At 39.7% G+C, this 25,528-nt stretch overlaps 1 long non-coding RNA gene across 1 annotated transcript; it reads right to left on the bottom strand.

Moving 5' to 3' along the window:
* Positions 1 to 6,308: 6,308 nt before the first annotated feature.
* On the bottom strand, positions 6,309 to 24,795 carry LOC119738815. The gene is made up of 3 exons (XR_005272507.1): positions 24,732 to 24,795; positions 9,093 to 9,263; positions 6,309 to 7,424 (listed from the first exon to the last, which is right to left on the bottom strand). It is a non-coding gene; the product is annotated as an uncharacterized LOC119738815 (long non-coding RNA).
* Between the last annotated feature and the right edge of the window lie 733 nt (positions 24,796 to 25,528).

The following is a 25,528-nucleotide window of genomic DNA, read 5'->3' on the forward strand; positions in this document are numbered from 1 at the left end:
TAATTATTTGTGCTATGTGTGGTTATCTCCAAGGAAGATCACGTGAACGGAGGTCCTTTTTGTATAATTCTGGTTTTGTTTACATGTTTTGAGAAATTTGTAAACGGATTTAGAAGTTTTTTCATTTACACGTGTAAACTTCACATTTTAGTCATACATTTGCCATGTTGGATTTGTTCTATCGTATTTTAAGCAGATTGTACGACAGAAATTCGCTACATTGAACATCCCTCTTGGCTCCCAATGAAAAGTCCCAAATATTGTACACAGTTACACTGAGCATTGCTGGCCGAAAATTGCTGAAACGAGCATCCGCTGAACCGAACATCTTTTGTGGACCCCAATGTGTTTTCTTACAGCAGTATCCTATGTATTTATAACCTTTCTTTGTGTTGTTTTCGTTGTTCAGACATCATGAATCGTAAGGCCAGACTAGCCTGGGAGTTGTACCTTAAGATGGAGACGTCTGGCGAATCGTTCAGCCTGCTGTAGCTCATTGCCAACGACGGCTACAAAGTAAAACATCATCCTCTATTTTTGTCCAAACGCAAATCGTAGAGGAGACATAAATCTAAATATAATGCATGTGTAGAAAAGAATGCAGTATCCAGACGCTACTTCAATTGTTGTGTACAAAGTCTACGGAGAGTCAAGAAAACTTTCCAAGTATTTCCGAACAAAATTGGAAATGTATTCAGTCCCAGATTTATGTTTGTGAACATTTTTGCAATGACTGATCTTTATTGAGATGATGTGTGAAGACAAATGTTGCGTCACGTTGCAACATTGTTTCCACGTGTAGAATAAACGAGAATAAGTGACGAATCTCTGTCAAATCGGGGGAAAAAACTGATTGCACATTTACCACTTTGAACCACCTTGAATAATGAAGGATGCACTTTTGTGTTGCAAACTTTGATAAGCATGTAGAGGGCATCATAAAATATTAGAATAGCCAAAAATCCCAAACTGCTTAAATTTATATTGATTTTGGACAAATTCATCACTTTAACATCTTATAAAAACTCATCACTTTGTCAACACGGTGGCGATATGATCGAAAACTTCAGGCTTTTCGTTCGAACTTCTGATGTTTTTTGCTCGACCTCAAAATATAATTGTCACGGTCTCTCGATCCTCAAATCTCATCTTTTCTATCGGTAGATGGCCAGTTCTACTATGCGACCAAGGCTTTCGGTGTCCTGGAAAGATTGGACCCCAATCCTGCATACTGGGAAGGCAAGCGAGGGGCGTGCGTGGGCGTATTCCAGCAGATCATAGCTGGTCATGAACCAAGGTGGGTGTCATCTCTGTCAATCAGCAGTGCACACTGACCAATTAGATCTCAACCTCTGGTCAGATGACCACACTACATCAATCAAACAGTGCACACTGACCAATCAGATCCCAACTTATGGTCAGGTGACGGTCAGGTGACCACAGTACATCAATCAAACAGTGCGCACTGACCAATTACATCTCAATTAGTATATCACTCCGGTGCTCTACCAACTGAGCTATCCAGCCCAATGTTGGCGGTTCCTTAATTGTCAATGTCTCTGTCAAAGGTGCACTAGTCAGAAGCCCTCAACCCGCATATGCCATGCAGCCAGGGATCACGCCCAAAGTCACGATGCAGACCTGGCAAATATCAAACGGGGATCACTCAGAGAGGATACAGCTTTTTATTACAAATCTTCATGAATACTTTTTAACTTCTTAGCCCTTAGTTCAAATTCATTGATCTTTATGGATTTTTCCTTATAGACAGCTTTCATTTTCACTATTAGGTTTTGCCCTTCACTGACGTATAAACACTGTATACTCAGTGCGTTACCTCCTGAGTGAAAGTTGGAAAAAATCACTCGGTTGGGACTCGAACCCATGACCTGCTTTCTAGTGCAGACATCTTACCACTGGACCACCAATCCCGTAAGCTCGGTGGTCGAGTCGTGGGTTCGAATCCCACCCAAGTGATTATTTTTCCAACTTTCACTCAGGAGGTAACACACCGAGTATACAGTGTTTATACATCGGTGAAGGGCAAATCCTAACATTGATTTACATCACCCCGACGCAAAGTCCATCTTGTTAATAGCTTTCATTTTTATGTGCACAAAACCCAGTGAAGTTCAAGCCACTAGATTTTTGTCATTTTTTTTCCTCTACAGAGAAACACTGCAAGACATCCTCCAAATCTTGCGCAACACCGGTAACCCGCAGGTGGAATACATCATCCGTGTCATGAAGAAGTGGGCCAAGGACAACAGGGTACCAGTTTCCTGAGGTGGTTCCTATCCTAGTCTTGAGATTGTACATCATTGTTTAAATTTGTACATTCCAAAAACCCCTGCTTGCAAAGGGATTTTCCAAAAATAAAATAATGGAACGATACTGTTGATTAGGGGTGATTTAATTATTCTTGACGCATGGGAAATTTGCCTTGGAATTTTTCTCTATTTAGCTTTGGCAAGATGGTTATGCAGGAGAAAACAACAGTTCTGGAGAGAGGCTAGTCTCTCATGGCATAAACAAAGTAGGCTTGCCTAGTTAAGCTGGACTCTGTGACTCAGTCAGTGACTTGGTCAGTGACTCAGTCAACAACTCAGTGACTCCATGATTCAGTCAGATTCAGTCAGTGACTCAGTCAGTGACTCAGTCAACAACTCAGTGACTCGATCAGCGACACCACGATTCAGTCAGATTCGGTCAGTGACTCAGTCAGTGACTCAGTGAGCGACTCAGTGACTCGATCAGCGACTCAGTGATTCAGTCAGTGACTCAGTCATTGATTCGGTCAGCGACTGGGTTAAGGAATCACTCAGTGACTCATTGAGCGACTCAGTGGCTGTCATCAACTCAGTGACTTGGTCAGTGACTCATCGCGCAGTCAGTGATTCAGTCAGTGACTCGGTCAGTCAGTGATAATAGTGACTGACTCGATCAGTTAATACTCAGTGACTCGGTCAGACAGTCAGTCAGGCAGCATTGAAACACTCATCGTAATTATGAAGGTTCACGTCACAAATGTTGCTTACATGTAGGACAACTCTGCAAGTTTGTTTTCTTGGAGTTTCTGGGGCCTGTTTAGAGACAAGCCAACGGCATGAGAATGGGCCAGGAATGGTTATTCAAGGAGGGGGGTAGTCATCTGTACGTAATGTAATTATACTAATTAATGGTTTATATTGATATAAATATACATGTCTATATTACAGAGACCGTAAACAGTAAACACAGCAAAAGGCATGCTGATACCTCAGAGGAACAATTTGCTTACCTTAAAAAAAAACGTAAAAAAAAAGCCCAAACGTAAAAAAAAGTCATTTTAACAATATTTGCTATAACATACTAATCCTCCGAATCCATTTATTTCTGGAAAATTGCAGCAAAAGCAAATGTTGTACATTCCCTTTAAGTCCGATAAATCTTATCTTGCAGTGTAAATATTGTGTAGGTGAATTATATAAGTAAATGTTACTTAAAATATTGTTGGAATGCTGTGCATAGTTCTTTGAATAAAGGGATATTAAATCATCACAATAAATAACAGTGAAAAAAATACCTGTTTGTTATTGATTTGTTTGTTTTCTTGGTAGTTTGTTTGGGATTCTGAAAACAAAACTTCGGTTTATTTAAAAAGATAAGTTCTTAAATTGCTTGGGCATGGAGCTATAAAAAGTTGGGACAGTAAAAAAAAAAAAAAAAAATGTAATTATGGTGGGACTCGAACCTGAGTCGCCTGATTGAGAGTCCTACGCCGGTCCACAAGACCATTAACGCACTCAATATTATACTAGTTCTGCTTAATTACAATTCATAAATACCTCAGACAGTTTAGCTATTCCTATTGGTCGAGAGCCCGTCACGTGGCCGGTATTAAACGGATGATAAAGACATGGCTAGCTGGTCTTAAACACTTTTCCAGTGTCACAATAAAATGTGGACTCCTAAAAATCCAGTGCCTCTTACCGTTTCATTGGTTGAACGTTCACAATCCTCACGTAGGCATGCGCAACACTACAAGCGAGTCAGAATTTTATAGTTCTAAATTCAAAACGCAACGCCCCAGGTGCGTTCTGCGTGACATCGCGCAGAACATGTTACGCGCGCGTCAATCTCCATAAAAGGGTTGTTTACATCTTACTCGCCAGCTGAACACTCCATTATTTTGCTAGAGGGATGTTTCAAAAAGCATGAAGTGAACTTGTTGAACAAAATCGGGATTTTTTGAACGAATTATTTGAAATTTTTTTACGGATAAGGTATTTATGAATGGGAATAAATATGTGCTCGGTCGGTATTTATCACTCGTTTAATACCGCTTAGAGTCTGGGTGCTGATAATTACCCTCGCCTCCGGCTCGGGTTATTATCAGCACCCAGACTCTAAGCGGTATTAAACGAGTGATAAAAACCTCCAGAGCACACATTTATTCCCTTATTGTAAGATAGGCTTATCGTGGCTTTTCACGTTGACGCCCATGCACGCTTAGACGTAAAACACAGTCTGACGATGTAAAACATTCGTTTGATTTTGGGTGTAGCTGTTCAAATTGATCTAAATTTAATTGGAAAAGGGTGAAGGGTGTCAACTGAACTAAAATCCTGAAATTCAATGAAATAAAACTCGTACAATCCTTGGTTTCAGTACGAAACACACGTGTTCAACGGATGCAGAGAAGCCTATTTCTTTTGTTAAATTCCTTTGTTGGATCTGGCGTTAACAATAAAATGTTTCCATTGAGGCGAAAGGATTAAACGCCGCGATCTTTTTTCACGCTTGAGTGCCTCTGAATGGGGAATATTGAAGTGGAAAATCACGATTTACTGCACTTGGGCATCATTTTATCCCACATTATGATACTTTTTGAAGAGGAAATTGCATACTGAATACATCCATAGTTTCAAAATTCAAAAATTCGCCGTATTTAAAAAGTCGACGAAATTTGTTTGGAAAAATTTCACCAAAACTTTCCTCAACCTATCGTAAGCGGCGCTATATATATATTTCATTCTCAGTGCGCGCATTGTTAGAGCGATAGCCGCCGCCCGATCTGTGTATCACCCGTTTACCCAATCTTATTTTAGCATCACAGTTTCAATTTATCTCACGAACAAAAGTTGAATAGATCTACAACTAAAACAATAGATAATTAAGGTCTGTGAAACAAAATGCAATCAGAATAAAAGTCAACTTTAATGGAACAAAAGAGACGCGTATAAGGATATTAATAAAAGGGCCCCGGTATACCCATGAAGCAAGAGGGGGGCGGGAATTTGTTTTGTCGTGTGAGATGGGGGGAGGGGGGAACGTGCGAAATATTTTTACTTAAAGTCGTTAGTGGAAAAATGTTTTTAAAAAAGGGTTATAAACCGTACATGTATACATAACAGGCAGCCAGCCCCGCCCCATCCCTTTCAATGCCATACACACACGATAATGCGCTAGCCAACTCTGGATACGGTGCACGTGCGAGAATGAAATATATATAGCGCCGCCTACGTTCGGATGAGGAAAGTTTGGGTGAAATATTTCCAAAAAAATTACCTCGACTTTTAATATACGGCGAATTTTTGAATTTTGAAACTACAGTTGTATTCAGTATGCAATTTCCTCTCCAAAAAGTATCATTATGTGGGATAAAATGCTGCCTAAGTGCTGTAAATCGTGATTTTCCGCTTCAATATTCCCCATTCAGATGCACTCAAGCGTGAAAAAAGATCGCGGCGTTTAATCCTTTTCCCTCAATGGAAACATTTTATTGTTAACGCAAGATTCAACAAAGGAAATTAACAAAAGAAATAGGCTTCTCTGCATCCGTTGAACATGTGTGTTTCGTACTGAAACCAAGGATTGTCGAGTTTTATTCCATGGAATTTCTGGATTTCAGTTCAGTGTATCCTTTTCCAAATAAATTTAGATCAACTTGAACAGCTACACCCAAAACCAAACGAGTGATTTACATCGTCAGACTGTGTTTTACGTCTAAGCGTGCATGGGCATGTACGTGAAAAGCCGCGATAAGTCTATCTTACAGTTGTAATTAAAAAGAACTAATAGTGCATGTGAGCGCGTTAATGGTCTGCTGGACCGGCGTAAGACTCCCAATCTGGCGACTCGGGTTCGAATCCCACCATGATTATATTATTACTTAATTTTCTTCTTTTTTTCTTTTTTCTTTCCCCAAAAATAAATTTGGTGAACTTATCTTTTAAAAAAAAATGAAGTTTTGTTTTCAGAATCAAATACTTCAAAAATATAAACACTAAAATTGTATGTTATATTCTTCTCTCTCTTTTAAAAAAAAAAATATTATTTAATCCTCCATCCATGATGGGATCAAGAAATTGAAAACTATAGAAGAGACAAGTTTGGAATTTTTTTTCTGAAAATGATTTTCATTTTAATTCTTTCAACAGCGTTTAAAACTTTACACGTATATGAAACTTAACACATAGTTGTCACTGACTGTGTTATTATTGAAATAGTTGAAGAGCATTTTATTGCAAAAATGAAACATATGTTAAGGGTAGATATAACATTTGCAAGCATAAAAAACGACATGGTCAAATTTACACGAAGTACTTCACTTGATTGTTAGGGAATGACACAAAAGCTTAGCATCCTGTAAAATCATGGCTCCTGGTGTGCTGACATTTTCAAGAAAAATTGTATTTTTCCAACACTGGTTAGCCAACCAGCAGTGGAAAAAATGGCTATAAAAACAGTTCCTAATTTTTCATATTTAGTTATTTCGCGTTATCGTTGCAATTGATTACACACTGGTGAAAGGGTTCAAGCCTTCTAGACTGATTCTCTGACCTTACAATTCCCCAAAGTCTACAAATTGCTCTGCTTCATCTTAAGACTGGTTCAGGCAACCAGACTTCAAGTACATGATTGGTTTTCTCGGTTTGCCAGCATATACAAGCCCAAAACGTGAAGCCAGTCATTTGAACAATATTTGCCATAACATACTAGGGCCTAATCCTCCAAATCGATTTATTTTTGAAAAAAATGCAGCAAAGGCAAATGTTGTACATTCCCTTTAACCAAAGCATTTCACGCATGTCAGTACTGCATGCATACAGTTTTAAAAACCAATGATAAGGACTAGTAACATCCTCGCTGAACATAATGTAACGCATCAGCACCTGGAACAATCTTGTCTGAGACTGAGTTGCCATGATGAAACATTCACAGCATGTCCTCCATGGATCCCAGCTGAATCAACTACTGTTCCTATACTTGCACTAAGCATCTTGTTACTCAACTGTAGATACTCATCATGTGTCATTGTCGTTGTTCTTTGTCTTAGCTTGTCTTCCTCTCTGCTGTATCGGACAGCTGAGACCCCTTGTAGCGCTGCTGCTGTTCTGTCAGTGATCTGCTGCTATGGCGGCTCAGTCATCAAATGAATCCTGATGATTAAATACATCATAAAAAAAAAAATTCTGAAATTGTTTTTAATACTGACCTTTTAATCTTGCAATGTGAATCTTCGTTTTGAAAAAAAAAACAACTCACTGACATCTTTGCATTATTCAGACTAAGTTTTCCACAGGGACAGTAACATATATTCCAGGTTTTTAGTAAAAATACCTCCATCGAGCTTCATAAACAGCCCCAACAACTTCAACATGCATGATGCTCAAGTTGCTAATAAGAGTTGCAATAATAGGCGTCAGCTATTTGGTTCAAATCCCATTCAAGACAGCGTACCTATTTTTTTCCTCAAAAGCTTCCTGAAAGCCCGGAACGCACCCACTCATTTGATCAACTTTTTGGAACCGAAATATAAAATCTGTGTCGCCAACATACCCTGCAGTCCTATAATAAACCCACACTACTGGGACCTGGCATGGAGTGCTCTGAAACATGCAAAACACAGTATTGATGAGAGGGGTGTCGGACGCTTCGCCCCATTTCCACGTCGCCCCATGTCACTTCGCCCCTAACCACTTCGCCCCATCCCCACTTCGCCCCATCCCCACATCGCCCCATCTCCGCTTCGCCCCATCCCCACTTCGCCCCATCCCCGCTTCGCCCCATCCCCACTTCGCCCCATCCCCACTTCGCCCCATGTAGTATGAAAAAGGTGAAGGCTAGGGGTGCAGACCAAATAAACTGCCAAAGACCCCAGATAATAAATGCTCCCAATTCTAGAAACTTAGGAAAAATACAAACTCTCTGATGAGGTGCTCGAGACACAGATGAGAGAAATGATGGCTCTATCCCATTCAGAGACGCCTCTCCTATTGGCTTGTGAATAAAATCATCAGCCGCTGGCCGGGATTCAAAAGAATCCGTAGGTATGGGTCAGTGAGTTAAAAGGAACTCACTGCCTTGAGGAAAATGTTCCGTCAAAATTTGTCTGATATGTGACACTTACAACTTCATTTAGATGAGATTGGTTCCTCCACGAGTGAAATTAGGATGTCAAAGGTATTGTCGTTCTCAGATAAGTGGGAGACGGGTTGGTATAGCCGGGTTGGGAACAAAGTTGGACCTTGCTTTTTTCTCGGTAGGGGAGAGCCTAGCTTGAAAGGTTGGTTATGAATTGTTCATTTGGTGATGGGCTAATTCTTTCCGTTGTTAGCAATTAGTGAATCTGTTGAAATTGTTTTTTAAGCCAAAAAAATAGATGAGATTTTTTTTTGCATGTAACGGCTGGGGCGAAGTGGGGATGGGGTGAAGTGGGAATGGGGCGAAGTGGGAATGGGGCGAAGTGGGAATGGGGCGAAGTGGGAATGGGGCGAGGTGGGAATGGGGCGAAGTGGGAATGGGGCGAAGTGGGGATGGGGCGATGTGGGAATGGGGCGAAGTGGGGATGGGGCGAAGTGGTTAGGGGCGAAGTGACATGGGGCGACGTGGAAATGGGGCGAAGTGTCCGACATTCGTGTCGAGTCCCAAATTTTCGGACAAGCATAAACCTGCGAAAACAATTTTGCGACCTGACACTGCCGTTTTCTTCATATATCATCTCAATGAAGGACAGTCATTGAAAAAATGATGATAAGACATGAATCTAGGACTAAGAAACATTCCCAATTTCAATGTTAGGAAATACTTCAATTTTCTTGACTCACCATAGACTTTGTACCGCTGAAGTGGCGTCAGGTTGCAACATTCTTTCCATGTCTGCTGCCCATTGGAGATCAACCTGCTATCTGTACTGCCATCAATTGCATCATATGCTGCATTCCTCTGACTCTGTGTCTTGCATCACTGGCTGCTCATGGCATGCACGTCATCAATTTCTATTAAAAACCACAGGATACAGACAGAAAGGCACTTGTATTACATAAATAAAGCCACAGTGAGTTGCTATTTGCTGGGCGTGTTTTCTTAGTTGAACCTAGCCCGAAAATTAGGGACTGTCCATGCAAACTGAAGTCAAAGTCTAGCCCGACTGCGTCTGGCCGTACAGTACTATCGCAAGCTCTGTAGTACGGCCAGACGCTCAATGCTTCCACACACACTGAATTTTTTTTTCCGCTGATGTAGCGATTTTGCTACAGATTTTGATCAAGATTATCTTTTCGTCAAGGACACAAATTTCCATCCACAAAATGTAGATGTGTTTAACGCAAAAAATAACGGGCAATTTTGAGTCAACTTTCACACTCGGTTTCCACAAGATAACTGAAGAAATATCTGTTGCATTAACTTAGAATGTATTCCGGGATCCCTTTGCAAGTTTTCCAACAACTTTGAGGCAATTTAGATTTTTTGTTTTTTCCTCAATAAAAAAATACAAGAGGTTAGGCCAAAAAAAAAGTCTCCGGTTTCTGGTATGGAGCTTGCCCAAAAAGTGGTGCCGCGGCGCGGCTTTTTTTTTTTTTTACCTGATTTTTTTGGTTCAAATGTCGGCTGATGACTGCAAATGGTGCCCGAGTAAACTTAGTGCAAATATATGGGAGTCCAGAGAGGCCACATAAAGCTTATTCTCGACCATAACCCAATCTAAAAACACGTTAAAATTGTGCAGCAGCAGGATTCAAGTCAAACCAGTGAGTTTGGCGGTTTTGAGACATCATGTTTCATAAAAAAAAAAAACTTTTTTCATTTTGCCGACGCGCATGGCTACGGCGACGCGCGCATACCAGAAACCGGAGACTTTTTTTTTTGGCCTTAGCCTCATATTTTTAATTCAATTTGGCAAACAACAAAAACTTTTCTCCAAAACAATTATGCAAACATTCCTTGGAAAGTAGGAGAAGCTTCGATCAACATTCATCGACCCATTTTGTTTTTTAAAGGGAAAATACAACATTTGCAAATATCAAAATATAAAACTACCAAATCATTTTGAAATACCTTGCTGGACTGTTAGTGAATGACAGTGTAAAGCATCCTGTAAAATCATGGCACCTGGTATACTGTCATTTTCAAGAAAAGTGGTATTTTTGTATCAATTTCCAACGCTAATCGGCCGATCAGCGTTGGAAAAAACTGGCTTTTTTTCAAATACTGGCCCCAGTTGACCATCGCACTTGTTTGCAATCGATTACACACCTATGAACGGGTACAAGCCAGCTAGACTGGTTCCCTGATCTTACAATTCCCCAATATATGTAAACTGCTCTGTTTCTTCATAAATGGAGTCAGGGAACCAGACTACAGGAAAATGATTGTTTTTCTTGGTTTTTATAGCATTTTCGAACCCAAAACCTCAAAAAAGTCAGTGTAACTATATTTGCTATATATTTCCGACCAGCCAATTCCATCCATTTCTGAAAATTACAGCAAAAGCAAATGATGTATATTCCCTTTAAATATCAACCACATATAACCTTATATGGTAAGGAATTATTTTGTTTCCCCTTCTTTTCTTGCGCAGTTTTATCAAACGAAAAGCAACGATTTCTGATTTCGCAATCTACCTGAAACGAAAGCTGGACATTGTTCGTTGTGCAATTTTCTGAACGACATAGACACATTGGTTACGCAATGCATTCCAAACGACGCAGATACGTCTTGAGACCATGATTATGTGCACCAAGTATAAAGCATGTTATCTTCTAGAAATAAAATCAAAAATATTTTGAGTGTTATTTTTAATAAGAATGTCTTTTATTTCAAGTCATTACCACTATCTACCACTATAGCTACAGTACGCGGGTATGTATACATGCATTTTGGAACAGTGCCCTCAATAGACAGGTAGCGTCTAAGCCCAACCCCCTCCACCCCAGCTTTTCAAACTTTCCAAGTTGGTGGCTCCGCAAATATGAACAAGAGATTGCCTCTGCTGGTCAAGAGGCCTAACTGTAGCCTTTCCACAAGGTCATCCTGACAAGCGCCGGCAGTTAACCGAGGGACGAAACAGCGAGGCGTTTTGAACGGCGACTTGACACACGTCGAGTGAGCTACAAGCGAGGTTTTCCAAATCCTAGCTTCATTCCAATACCGGATCCAGCTCTATTGCCAAGCCGCATGCCCGAAACCGGTTTACGGAACGAAGCCGGAGTTTGAGAAACGCCGGTATGTCTCATGACCTCGATGACTTTCGGTCGTTTTGTAAACATAGGCTTCGTGCCCGGCTTCGGAACAAGGCCATGTAAGGCCCCTAATCAGACAAGTGGCTTTGTCATTTACTTGTATGGTATGGTCCCACTGGTATGGGGGAGGGGAGGGGGAAGGGGGGGGGGCTGTGATCGTTCAACTATCCCACCCCACCCCCATCGTCGCTACGTCATTGCTTCAGAGATTATTATAAATCGAGGTGGTTCGCAATACAGAATGGCAAACTCTGGTATGATTTGTCCGGATATCACCAGGGCTAGTTCAGGGTGAATCGTGCGCTTTATGCGGAGGCCACAAACTAGCAAATGTAGGAAGTCTGGTCGTTCCATACAAGCCTTTCTCGTTTAAATCACTTAACATGCTTTATTGGAACTGTGTCATTACTTTAGGTAGTGAACGTTTGCTTTTTAGGTCCATCATCACCGGTCATACATTCTAACATTTCTGGAAATGATTATTCGAACTGGGAGATATTCAAGTGTAAAAACCTTTTCCACATTTAGAAGGCCACGATTATACACGGGCCGTATATGATGCGTAAAGTTCATGGAAGTTTATTCAACTGTATTTTATTTCCTCAAAGTCCCAATCAATGAGCAAAGCCTACCTCAGGGGCAAAACTACGGGGACACGGGGCATTTACCCCACCCCCTGTGGAAGCCGGCCCCAGCCCTCCCCCGCCCCATTTTGAAAACCTGAATTAAAACATTCACTGTAAGCTGTAATAATACGTTTATTTTGCATTTAGTGCAGCCTTTGAAAAAAAAACACGCACCTCAGGTGCCCTACCCCAAGTTAAACCCAAGTTTCTCCGCTGGCTTGAGTACGATTTAATTCCTCATAATCCCGAATATATCCACACAATTTAATAGACTGAAGCGCCAACTGTACATTGAATGAATCACGGCCGGTGTATACGTCACTTGTCTATCCACCAATCACAGTTTGTCGGTGACAAGTTGGTGACGACAAGTCGGTGACCACAAGTGAGTGGTCTGTGACTGACAGATTGTGTGTGTCAATCATAAATTCCATATTTGGATGTGTCACCGACATCCATACAATATCCACCAATAAGAAGCGGCCATTTCAATCTCGGTGACTAGTTTTTATGGTGACTATATAGCCTCAACGACATTAACATTGCTTTCATATCATTAATATGAAGCGAGTCGGTGATGTGTGATTGACAGCGCACAGGAGCCATGCAATCACAATCCAGGTCCGAGTTTTTAGTCACTGCTCAGGAAATCGATGGCACTATTTAAGACATGTGGGGCCGTCCACCCTTCACATCAACCACAGGTCACCTTCGGACGACAACCAGAGAGAGAACTGACTGCAAGAACAAGATTTTGCTCGGTGAGTGTTTGAAACAATCATTTTTCCTCTGAAGAAATTTGTTGTTTTTGCACAATGTGTTTGAATCAATGCGGGATTCAGATTTTGTTGAATGTTGCTGATTCAATGATTCTCCAAACAGCGAGCGCGGTGGTAGGCTTGATATTTTCCCGTCTTTGTGTGCTTGTGAAAATGTGGTAGCTTGAGGACTGAAAAAAAAACCCAAGATTTTTATGAACAAATTGTTCTTTTTCATTTCACTATGACTCTGATACACGTCTGCTAACAGCAAAACCAGCGCGCTAATTCCGATCCAGAAGTTGTGCCTTTTCCCAACGACCACTTTGGAGTTGATAAAGTATTGCGATAATTTACAAATGTGTTTGAAATTAACTTGTTCAGACGGACTTTGTTTGTGCATAACATTCACTAAGCCCGTCTGAAAGAGTTAATTTCAAACACTTTTGTAAATTATCGAGCTATTTTATTTCAGCTCTTATAATGTAAACAGTTGGTGCGGATGCAGACCACGGTTTTGCGAGTTCAAATTTCAAGGCAATAAAAATGAGGAATTCCTGTCTGGCAATATTTCCGCTACTACTTCCATTGTGCACTCTCAAAAACAAATTGTCCAAATACTTACTGGTTTCTTTACTTCTTGAACAAAAATCATTTGGATTCTTGTCGATATGGATAATACACTACGAAGTCACATTTATGGGCTTTTTTTATTTAGGTTCGACTGTTAGGTTGGACTGTTTTCTGACCGCAGTTTTTCGCAAGTATAAAACATCAAGTTCCCTGCTGTGATTCAGAACAGTAAAGATGTATTGATCATTCAAAATAATATTTCAGAGGAACTACAAATCGGTGTTTCACATTTTCGGTTTCCAAAAAAAGTCTCTCAAAACCTGGACTCTTTATAACCTGGCCAATATTTTTGGCATGATCAAGCACACTCTTATTTTTTGCCTCCTTTTTTTCCTATTGACTTTATCGTTTAAATTTCCAAACATGAAATCCTAGTGCAATGTACTCATATTATTTCCGGATATCACTCAAACTCAATCAGAATGAAAAGTTATGCGGAAGTTGGTCACGGAAGAACGTATACAGGTATCCGGACATCTCAAAATGCCGGTCTTATATGTGTTATTATTTGTGGATATTCTCAGTGCCTTTGAACTCTGTTGTTCAACTGGCATTTTGCTATAGTTCACAGTGCGCCATTCCGGTTTCATCAAGTTACTTTTAAGCATTGCAGGATAAAAGTGTCACTGGTCAGAATAGACTAGAGGGCGCAAACACAAACGCACTGGATCATGATGATGCACACAGTTTTATACAAGTTCAATAGCTGGATGCATTTTGTAGAATTCATGGATAGATTTGATTTTTGGAGAACGCATTTGAGATAAATAGTCAACCCAAATTACATTTTCACTGTACAGACATTTTTTGGCCGTATTGTACTTGTGGAATTCAGCTATGCCTCCCAACCAGACTCCAAGTTATCTCCTAGTGGATTTTTAATGACTCATATTTTTGTTGGTATTTTTTCAGCCAGCAATCCGCTCAAGTGTTGAGGAGTGCTTCCGCGAGAGAATTCAAGAACCGTGCTTAGGTGAGTGTCTGCTATTTGACATTTTCTTCATTCAACCATCAGAAAAGAGCAGTGATTTGGTAGGAGACTGTTCCTTTTTTTTCTATGCATTTAATCTTTTTTGGTCAAAATTAGAAACCAGAGAACGTCATTCAATTACCTCTACGAAAAATATCATCCTGGCCATGATGGTTAGGCTTCTCAATTATCCCTTCTAAAAAAAATATATTCCAAGCCATAGTCTCCTCAATTATCCCTTTTAAAAATATCCTCCTAGCCATGAGTGTCAGTCTTCTCAATGATCTCATCTAGAAATTATCTTCCAAGCCGTGATGCTTTGTCTGTTCAATAATCTCGTCTAAAAAAGTATCCTCTAAGCCATGATGATTACTCTCCTAAATTATTATCCATTCGAAAAAAAAATACAGCTTCCAAGCCGTGATGGTTTGTGCGTTCAATAATTTCTTCTCTAAAAAAATCCTCCCATTCATAATAGTTAGTTTCCTCAATTATCCCTTCTTAACAAATATCCTCCAAGCCATGATGGTTAGTCTCCTAAATTATCCCTTCTAAAACAATATCCTCCAAGCCATAATGGTTTTTATTTCAATAATCCCTTCCAAAAATCCTCCTAGCCATGATGTTTAGCCTCCTCAATTTTCCCTTCTAAAATATCCTCCTAGCCGTGGTGATTAGTCTCCTCAATTATCCCTTCTAAAATATATTATCCAAGCCATGATGGTTTTCATTTCAATAATCTCTTCCAAAAAAAAATCCTCCTTGCAGTGATGATTAGTCTCCACAATAATTATCCCTTTAGAAAAGATCCTCCTATCCATGATGGCTAGTCTCCTTAATAATGATCACATCTAAAACATATCCTCCTTGCCAGGATGATAGTCTCCTCAATTATCCCTTCTAAAAAATATCCTTCTAGCCATGATGGTTTTCATTTCAATAATCCCTTCTAAAAATATCCTCTTAACCGTGATAAGTCACCTCAATTATCCCTGTAAAAAAAACCTCCTAGCCGTGGTGATTAGCCTCCTCAATTATCCCTTTTCAAAAAAAAAATATCCTCCTAGCAATGATGGTTAATCTCCTCAATGATCACATCTAAAAAATAACCTCCAAGTCCAGATGATTAGTTTCCTCAATTATCTCTTCTAAAACATATCTTCCAAGCCATGATGGTTTTTATTTTAATAATCCCCTCTAAAAAAATCCTCCTAGCCATGATGGTTTGTCTCCTCAATTATCCCTTCTAAAACAATATCCTCCTGGCCATGATGGTTAGTCTCCTTAATTATCCCTTTAAAAAATATCCTCCATGCCATGTTGGTTTTCATTCAATAATCCCTTCTAAAAAATCCTCCTAGCCGTGATGATAAGTCTCCTCATTTAACCCTTCTAAAAATATCCTCCTAGCCATGATGGTTAGTCTTCTCAATTATCCCCTTAAAAAATATCCTCTAAGTCATGATGATTAGTGTCTTCAATTATCACATCTAAAAGATAACATCCAAGCCATGATGGTTTGTCTGTTCATATAATCAATAATAATAATGTTCAATAATCCCTTCTAAAAAGATACCTCCTTGTCATGAGTGTGAGTCTCCGCAATTATCCCTTCTAGAAATTATCCTCCAAGCAATTATGGTTAGTCTCCTCAATTATCACATCTAAAAATTAATTTCCAAGCCGTGATGGTTTGTCTGTTCAATAATCTCGTCTGAAAAATATCCTCCTAGCTGTGATGGTTTTTATTTCAATAAGCCCTTCTAAATAAGAATATGCTCCTAGCCATGATGAGTAGTCTCCTCAATTATCCCTTCTCAAAAAATATCTTCCAAGCCGTGATCGATAGTGTGTTCAAAAATCTCTTCTAAAAATATCCTCCAAGTCAAGACGATTAGTCTCCTCAATTATCCCTTCAAAAAATATCCTCCGAGCCATGATGGTTTTCATTCAATAATCCCTCTGAAAAATATCCTCCTAACCGTGATGAATAGTCTCCTTAATAATCCCTTCTAAAAAAATATCCTCCAAGTAATGATAGTTAGTCTCCTCCATTATCCCTTCAAAAATATCTTCCTAGCCGTGATGATTAGTCTTCTCAATTATCCCTTCCTTTTAAAACATATCATCCAATCCATGATGGTTTTCATTTCAATAATCCTTTCTACAAATATCCTCCCAGCCGTGATTATTAGCCTCCTCAATTATCCCTTTAAAAAATATCCTCGTAGCCATGAGGGTTAGTCTCCTCAATGATCAAATCTAAAAAAATATCTTCCAAGCCTTGATGGTTTGTCTGTACAATAATCTCGTCTAAAAAAAATCCTCTAACCATGATGGTTTTTATTTCAATAATCTCTTCTAAAAATATCCTCCTAGCCGTGATGATAAGTCTCCTAAATTATCCCTTCTCAAAACAATATCTTCCAAGCCGAGATCGATTGTGTGTTCAATAATCTCTTCTACAAAAATATCCTCCAAGCAATGATTGTTTTTATTTTAATAATCCCCTCTAAAAATCCTCCTCGCCATGATGGTTAGTCTTCTCAATTATCCCTTCAGAAAAATATCCTCCTAACCATGATAATTTTCATTCAATAATCCCTTCTAAAAAAATCTTATAGACTTGCGCCTGGAACACACCTTTTTGAACCGTAGCCTTTTTGTTTGTGGTCTTTGAATCAACATGCGATTCAGTTTCAAATTCTCCCTATTATAACTAACTTCGTTCGATGACGTCACAATGCTGAATTGTCGCAAAGACGTTTATGGTAATTCAAAGAATATCTACGGCAGACCAGCAAATAAACTGCCATGGACCTCAGTGATAAATACCCCCACTTGTAAAGATCAGGACAAATACTCACAACTCTCTAAGGTGTTTGAGACACCCATCAAATTACAGCTTATTTCATAATCTTTCATTGTCTGTTCAATGTTTGCGGTATAATCCGATGACCTTTTTGGAACAAAAATTCCACCCAAAGATGATGACCCTGTAGTCCTGTAGCCCATCGCCCAAGGCACAATCTGCCACTTCACAAAACACTGAACACTCAGGTTTATTAGGACAAAAGATATTGCTCAAACAGGGGCGGATCCTGGAATTTTTGCAGGGGGAGGGTCAGGCTCCTAAAAAAATTAACAAATTGTTGTGACAGGCGAACGGGTAATATTTTGTGTGCATGTTTCACAGCGGGGGCTGGGGGGGGGGGGGGGGGGTCGGCCCCCTCCCCACCCTCTGGATCCGCGCCTGTCAAAATATTTTGTCAAATTTTGACCTGAAATGCTTGTAATTTGATGTATGATGACGTCATGACGACGTCACTAAAATATCCACATCTTCACACTAAGGTTCATGTTCATATCAGGTTTCGTCTTTCTGCAACTTCTTTTTGCATTTTAAATTCACCTAAATTTGACCTACCAGTAACCCCGGAAGGAAAGGTCAGACGACTTTACCTTCGAATATCAAAAATGTTTATCAATCTATAGTCAATCAGATTTCAAAGTGTGAACATGATTGTTCATTTTGTTTATGGGGTTTTGCAGTGAAATTGCTTGTAATTAAATACCTGATGACGTCATTACGACGTCAGAGTATAAAAAGGTATACCTCTGAGTCAGTGTTGATGTTTGTTAAAGGTTTGAAGTCTGTACTGTTCAGAAGAAAAGTCGCAGATAATTATTGTCAGAAAAAAAACAAGAAAGAAAGAAAGAAAGAAATTTCTTAACATTTCCAAACAATGATCGGGTAGTACCCGATCACCCAAATATATCAGGGTTTTGTTGTTCGGAATGAGGAATTCCTGTTTGACATTATTTCCGCCTCTACTTTCATTTCGCACGCTTCAAACTAAATTATTGTTCACATACTGACTGGTTTAGTTTTTGATAAAGTTAAAATCTTGTCACTATATGGATAGCACACTGTACATTCACGGAAAGTTGTATTGTCAAAACAAAGGCTATCAGTAGGACTTTTTCTAGTCATATCTGATTGCATGTTTTAGAAGAGTTTAAACATCAAGTTCCCTGCTGATTTCAGGTTAGTTTCAACTGATTGTGATTAATGCTGAAACAAATTCACGCACTTTTAATACTTTAAAAAAGTGTCTTTCTTTGGTTTGAAGAAGACATATTGCGAAAGCTCCATCCTTTATAAACAACCTCACCCATAAAATCAGTATGATCAACCACCCCTTATTTTCTTCCTCATTTTGCCATTTTAATGTTATCAATTTAATTTTAAAACACGGAAACTCTGGTGCAATGTACTCACATTGTTTCCCGGCAATCACTGAAACTAATTCAGGATCAACAGTTATGGGGAGTTGGTCACGGAAGAACGTTTATCAGAAAAACCGGACATCAAAAACATTCCTGTCTTTATTTTGTGTGTTATTGCTCAAGCAGTACCCTTTCAACTTTGCCATTTCGCTAGAGTTCACAGTGCGCTTTCCATCAAGTTTCATTCAATCATAGCAGGATGAACGAGTCATGAATATAGAGGGCGCAAATACAAACGGACCGGATCGTGATCGATGATGCACACAGTTTTATACAAGTTCAAATTGCTTTATTTGACTGGGTGAATTTGTAGAAATCATGTGTAGAGTTGGTGTTTGTACAAATTGCTCAGGCTTTCTGTTCGCCTGAAGAGATCGAAGCAAAAGCTCTCGATGAATTCACTCATGTATTTGCATGTAGGGTTCCACTCAGCATGCAACTGAGATTCTGTTGGATATTTGGACAAACAGCCATATTGATTTTTGGCTTATTTTTCGAAAGTTTTTGGTGATTGGTACAGATTTTCACAAATCTGAAATATTTTGTGAGACAAGTTTCAGTTGACAAACAGATGGAGGCTTACTAGAGCCAAACCGGTGCGCTGATTTCCCATCCGGAAAATAAATCTTTATTGAACGACTGTAACTTGACTGCGGTAGTCCAGCTGTAGTGTTTGCGCTCCTTTGTATGAGATCGATTTTCCCCACAAATGCAGAAACTGTATGCTCATTGTGATTCCTATAACTACAAGTTCAAGCAACCTTGAACCAGTTAGAGGAACATATGATCAATTGCTCACAATCTTAAGTATGATGCAGCACAACTAACTTTTGAACTTTTAGCTTAGTTGATGCTATACATTTGACCAAAACAGATAAATTAAAGGGATTATTTGTTTGGTTCTTGTCACTGAATTTCGTTGCTAACACACTTTAATAGTCTGCCCACCGGCACACTATTTCGAAAACGTCTTCAGTTTTTTTTAAGACGATATATCTTGTCTGATATAACACTATACATACACGAAATAATTCAGTGTCAAAAACAAAGTTGTTCAGATTCGACTAGTTTTGAATCAAATTTTGGATGCATTTTTTTAAGAGCTCATTACTTCAAGTTCCCTGCTGTGATTCAGAATAGTTGAAATTGATCGGGATTGGCAATTATTCAAAATAATTCACGCACTTGTAATAGTTCAGGTAAATTACTGCGTTAACATTTTTGTTTAAAGAAAACAATCTTGCGAATGTTCGACTCTTTAACCTAAACAGTATATAGGTATGATCAACCACCCCCTTATTTTCTGCCTCGTTTTTTCCCCGTTTAATTTATCATTTTAATTTTTAAACATGAAATCCTGATTCGATGTACTCACATTGTATTCCGGCAATCACTCAAACTAATTCAGGATGAAGAGTTATGGAAAAGTTGGTCACGAAGAACGTTTATCAGGAAATCCGGACAACTCAAACATGCCTGTCTTATTTCGTGTTATCATTTATGTGGATACTCAGTACCCTTTGAACTTTGTTGTTAAACTGTGTCATTTCGCTAGAGTTCACAGTGCGCCATTCCGGTTTGATCATCAAAGATTCAATCACTGCAGGATGAACGTGTCACTGAATATAGAGGGCGCAAACACAAACGGACCGGATCGCGATGATGCTCACAGTTTTATTCAAGTTCAAAATGCTTTATCTAGTTGGATTCATTTGTAGCAATCATGTACAGCGTTGATGTCTGTGCACATTATTCGTCCCTTCTGTTCCCTGTCACGGGCGGATCCAGAACACAATTTTTGGGGGGTAGCCCCCCCCCAAAAAAAAAAAATTTGGTCCCCGGAAAGTGGGTCCAAAAAATTGCGGCGTGGGGTTCACGGGGCCCGCTTAATCATGGGCCCCGAATTTTTGTAATTCTAAATGCTCTGTGGCGATCTGAGGAAATTTCTGACCACTTTAACCATTTTTTGTTTCGAAAAGATGGTAGTGTACCAAGTGCCTGCCTTTATTGCGACGTCACTTAAAAACAAAATTGTTGGGTTTTTTTTTTGGGGGGGGGCATGGCCCCCTTCCCTCCCCCCTCCCCGGATCCGCCTTGTCCGCTATTCGTCTTAAAATATGAAGCACAAGCTCTATTTGCATGCAGGGTTCCACTCAGCATGCCACTTAGATTCCGTTGAATATTGTCTTGAAATGGCGATAGTAGTATTTGCTGGATACTTTGAAAGTGTTTGGTCAGTTGGTACACAAATAATAATAATAAAAAAAAGGACATTACGCCAAAAAAAGGTCTCCGGTTTCTGGTATGCGCGCGCGTCGCCGTAGCCATGCGCGTCGGCAAAATGAAAAAGTTTTTTTTTCAATGAAAGATGATGTCTCAAAACCGCCAAACTCACTGGTTTGACTCGAATCCAGCTGCTGCACAATTTTAACGTGTTTTAAGATGGGGTTATGATCGAGAATAAGCTTTATGTGGCCTCTCTGGACTCCCATTATATTTGCACTAAGTTTAGTCGGGCAACCTTTTGCAGTCATCAGCCGACATTTGAAGCAAAAAAATCAGGTAAAAAAAAAAAAGCCGCGTCGCCGCACCGCTTTTTGGGCAAGCTCCATACCAGAAACCGGAGACTTTTTGGGGGGGCCTTATTCGGTTAACAAACAAATCGGGGATGATGCTAGTAGTCAAACCGGTGCGCTGATTTCCAATCCGGAACATAATTATTTTTGTAACGACCGTACCTTGACTGCGGTGCCCACCTGATTTCCGCCGCTACTTCCTTGGTATGAGATCGATTGTCCTTGATAATGCAGAAAATGTATGCTCATTGTGATTCCTACAATTTCAAATGCAAGCAATTTAAAAAAGAAAAAATATAGGATTATTTGCTTTTGAATCTTTTTTTCGTGAGAAGCAACAAAATGGCTTAAAAACTTAAGAAGGTCGCAACTAACCTGTTGAAGTTTCAGCTCAGTGGATACTATCATTGAGAAAAAGCAGAGAAAACGTATGCACTATTTTGTTGGATCTCGTTACTTGATTCCGTGCTTTATAACACCTTAACTATTCTTTTTTAATTTTAAAAACACCTGCAAAGTTTTCAACCGATATATCAGGCGAAATACTTTCACCGGGTATTTGATACCAGTCTTATTTTCACTCTCAGCATTGCAAGGTTTCTGTCATTAAATGTACTTTTTCGGGCAATTGCAAATGATCCTACGTGGCCTTAAATTCTTTTTGCATACAGATTTCTCTCAGAAAATCTGGGCATTTGTTTTGGTAGTTACTGCGTTTGATTCGAAAATATTAAATCCTTCAAAGAAGACATGAATATTGTTGCTCGTGCGTGGGTCTGTTCAGGGCCGTTGCATGCAGGACGCATTCCGCTTAAAAAATATATTATCAATCCAGATCACATTTCGCCCGACAGAGATTTTGATCTGGGGGTGTTTTACTTGTGAAATTCAGCTATGCCTCCCCCAACAGCCCCCAAGATACCTCCCAGCGGATTTTCAATGACTCGTTTTCGTTGGTGTTATTTCCAGCTCGCAATCTGCTGAGTGTTGAGGATTCCCTTCGTGATAGAATTCAAGAACGTTACATCGAGGTGAGTGTCTGTTATTTGACATTTTCCTCACTCAATCATCAGAACAGAGCAGTGATTTTGGTGGGAGACTGTATTTTTTCTCTATATTTATACATCTTTTGGTCAAAATTTTAAGAGAAAACATCCCTCGAGTGATACTCCCTTCCAATAACACCCACCGTAGAACTGTGCCAGACATTTTGGCCTGCAGTCTTTGCAAATTCCTCGTTAAACTCATCAGGGTGCCTCGAACTTATAGCGGAAACACGCTGAAATTTCCTTCACATTTTTTTTTGCAGGTACATCAGTTGGCAAAAAAAGAGAACTAAGATGAAAACAATATTGATCACACCAATATTTAGTTGCTGTGTAATCAGATTCTTTGGAATTTGTCTTCTTTTATTTATTTTTAAAATCGGAATTGTGTTCGCAACCGTTGTCCTAATTTTTTCTTGATCGTTCATCACTTTGTAATTCGTTTGTGATTGTTTATCAACTTCGGGAATCATAGTTTTTTCCGTCCAATTTCGCAACTTTTCGTCCAATAAGAGAGACTGTTCATTACATTGCAAAAGGTCGCAGTTAGCGCATTCGATTTTTAAAAAATATTTTACACCCACCAAAGCGTGTAGGCAACTTTTTCGTGCAAAAGAAAATCCATTTCTTTTGTTGGTTTTTGCACTGAGTGTAGGCGAATCTGTAAGAGGAAGTATTCATTTTTAACGAAAGTGCAGTGGAATAAGAAGTCCATTTAATTTGCAATTCGCGAATCGCCAATCGTGTTGGCCATACAAAAAACCCACAAATTTATATGATTTTTTTAATTTTTTTTTATTTCCAAAGAGTGATTACAACAATTTATAAACTGGTCACTTAATTGTCCTTACATAAAAATCTGTATTTTCACATAGTATTTTATCGGCGAGTGTTCGAAATGTATTTCCTTCTATCACTTTGACACTAAACATTGATACAGTTCTGTTCTGTTTTTTTTTTCATATTCCCTTCCCAGGCATTCCAATCTTTGAAATAGCTGTAGATTCCTTAATCCAAACTTGTCAAAAGCCATGTCATTTTATACTCTGTTGTATCACTATAACACAATATCTTGCTAATGCAACTTCCAAATATCATTGAACTGTGTTGCTTTTGTAAACGTATGCATCAAAGTGAATTCCCGAGCGGGACTGAAATTCAAAGCACAAGAAATTCAATGCACAAGTCACGTAATGTGTTGCTTACTTTTCACGCGTGAATGAAGAATACCCTCAAATATTTTGAGCTGTCGCTATTAAAGTTCAACCGGGTGTGAAAAGGTCTGCATGTTTAATGCGATTTTGATGTTGTTTTATTATTATTATTAGCAAACTATGAAATTGGGTGCGAAACCCTATAATATTTCATAGTGAATGAAAAAGTTCATTTCTGCTTTAAAACTCATAGTGAACTGGAGTTAAAAGTAAATTTGCCTGGACAAGTGCAACAAAAGCTTAGAATGCCAACAGACTTTTGACCGAGTTACTAGTGTCTCAAAAAAAGATACATGCCTAGCCTTCACAAATATTAATTTTAAAAAAAAATCTTTCAATAATAACGTGTAAACAAATATTATGCTTATTTCAAGAATTAGTCAATTCGAGAGAAATTGAACAATGCGACGTTAAAACAGGTTGTTTTTCTTGACGAATTCGGACAGGAAAACCTATTATTCTAATTACTTGACCCTTATTAATTAGTGAGTAATTTGTCCTGTTTTGGGGTGGCAATGGATCCCAATGAGAAAAAAATCGCACTCATTTATCTTAATTGATAATAAAACAGTATTAAAATGTAAACTTAACCAGTATTCGTTTGTATGTTTTTTTCAGCCTACACTGAATTCCTTGTGATCTCTTCTTGGACCTGATCTTCAAGAACGAACCATCGAGGTGGGTGTGGTGAGGTTTAATTAATGATTCTATCAGGACTGGGGAAGGGGCAAGATGTGCTCCGCCTCCCCCCTCCAAAAAAAATACTACAGCTCCGGAACGCTTTGCCCTATCGGAATGCATTTTGGTGACCTTTCTTAACTCTTATTGGCGGGCGAAATAAAAACAAAATCGATTCGATGGGTTGCCATGACAACCGGTTTTATAAACTAGGCTTCTCATAAATGTTAGCCCTCATACGCCACTGTTATATCACAAAGAAAACATTCTTCGAACAATGATTCCTCCAATCTCATGTTTTTGGGGTTTTTTTTCCTTCAAATCTGACGGCGGATTGTCATGAATTTTAGACTAGTTCTCCTGTTATCAAACCTCAATATTTTTCACTACTCTTCCCTTTTTTAAAAACTATTTTATCGAAAAAAAATCTAACCTGATTTGTTTCAGTTTAATCGTTGTTATTCTGTACAGAATGAAAATCTTCGTGGCAACCGTTCTTTCAATCGCCCTCCTTCTGGGTAACTCCGTCAACCTCCGAGCTTCCGTTACTGGGCCGGTTGCCTCGGACGGTGATGGTCCTGCGTCTCAGGCGTGTCCGATGTGCTGCCAGGGGCCGGCTGCAATTCCCGGCATACCAGGTCTGCCTGGGTCCTTAGGTCAACCAGGGTCAAAGGGCGAGCCAGGTCAAAAGGGTGATATTGGATCGATTGGACCTATGGGTGAGCGTGGAGCAGCTGGGCCTCAAGGGGACGAAGGCATAGGCCAGCCCGGAAAAATTGGTCCAAGAGGAGTCCCAGGTGTTGTAGGGCCAACGGGGGAAACTGGTGTCAAAGGTCAAAAGGGTGAGCCAGGGGAGGCACCAGACGACTCCAACCAGCGGGTAGCATTCACCGTGGTGAGGACGAGCCGCTCGGATACCTCTACGAGTGACTACACCCGTTTGCCCTTCCAGGCGACCGAGACGCTTCTGCCGGGTACCAGCTTCGATCTCGAGACCGGCGCGTTCACGTGTGGTGTGCCGGGCACCTACGTGTTCATGTTTTCTGTGTGCAAATATCCTTCCAGCAGCAGCCTGTGGGTTTATCTCCGGAAGAACGGCGACGTGGTTGTCTCTGGCCGTAGCAATGATTCAAGTCACTATGAGCAGGTGTCTGGGAGCGCGGTGGTGGTTCTGCAGCGTGGAGATACGATGTATCTCACAATGTACGGTAGGGCGGCTAGTGGTTCCGA

The sequence above is a fragment of the Patiria miniata genome, unplaced genomic scaffold (assembly GCF_015706575.1).
Source record: "Patiria miniata isolate m_02_andy unplaced genomic scaffold, ASM1570657v1 HiC_scaffold_10, whole genome shotgun sequence".
Taxonomy (NCBI): Eukaryota; Metazoa; Echinodermata; class Asteroidea; order Valvatida; family Asterinidae; genus Patiria; species Patiria miniata.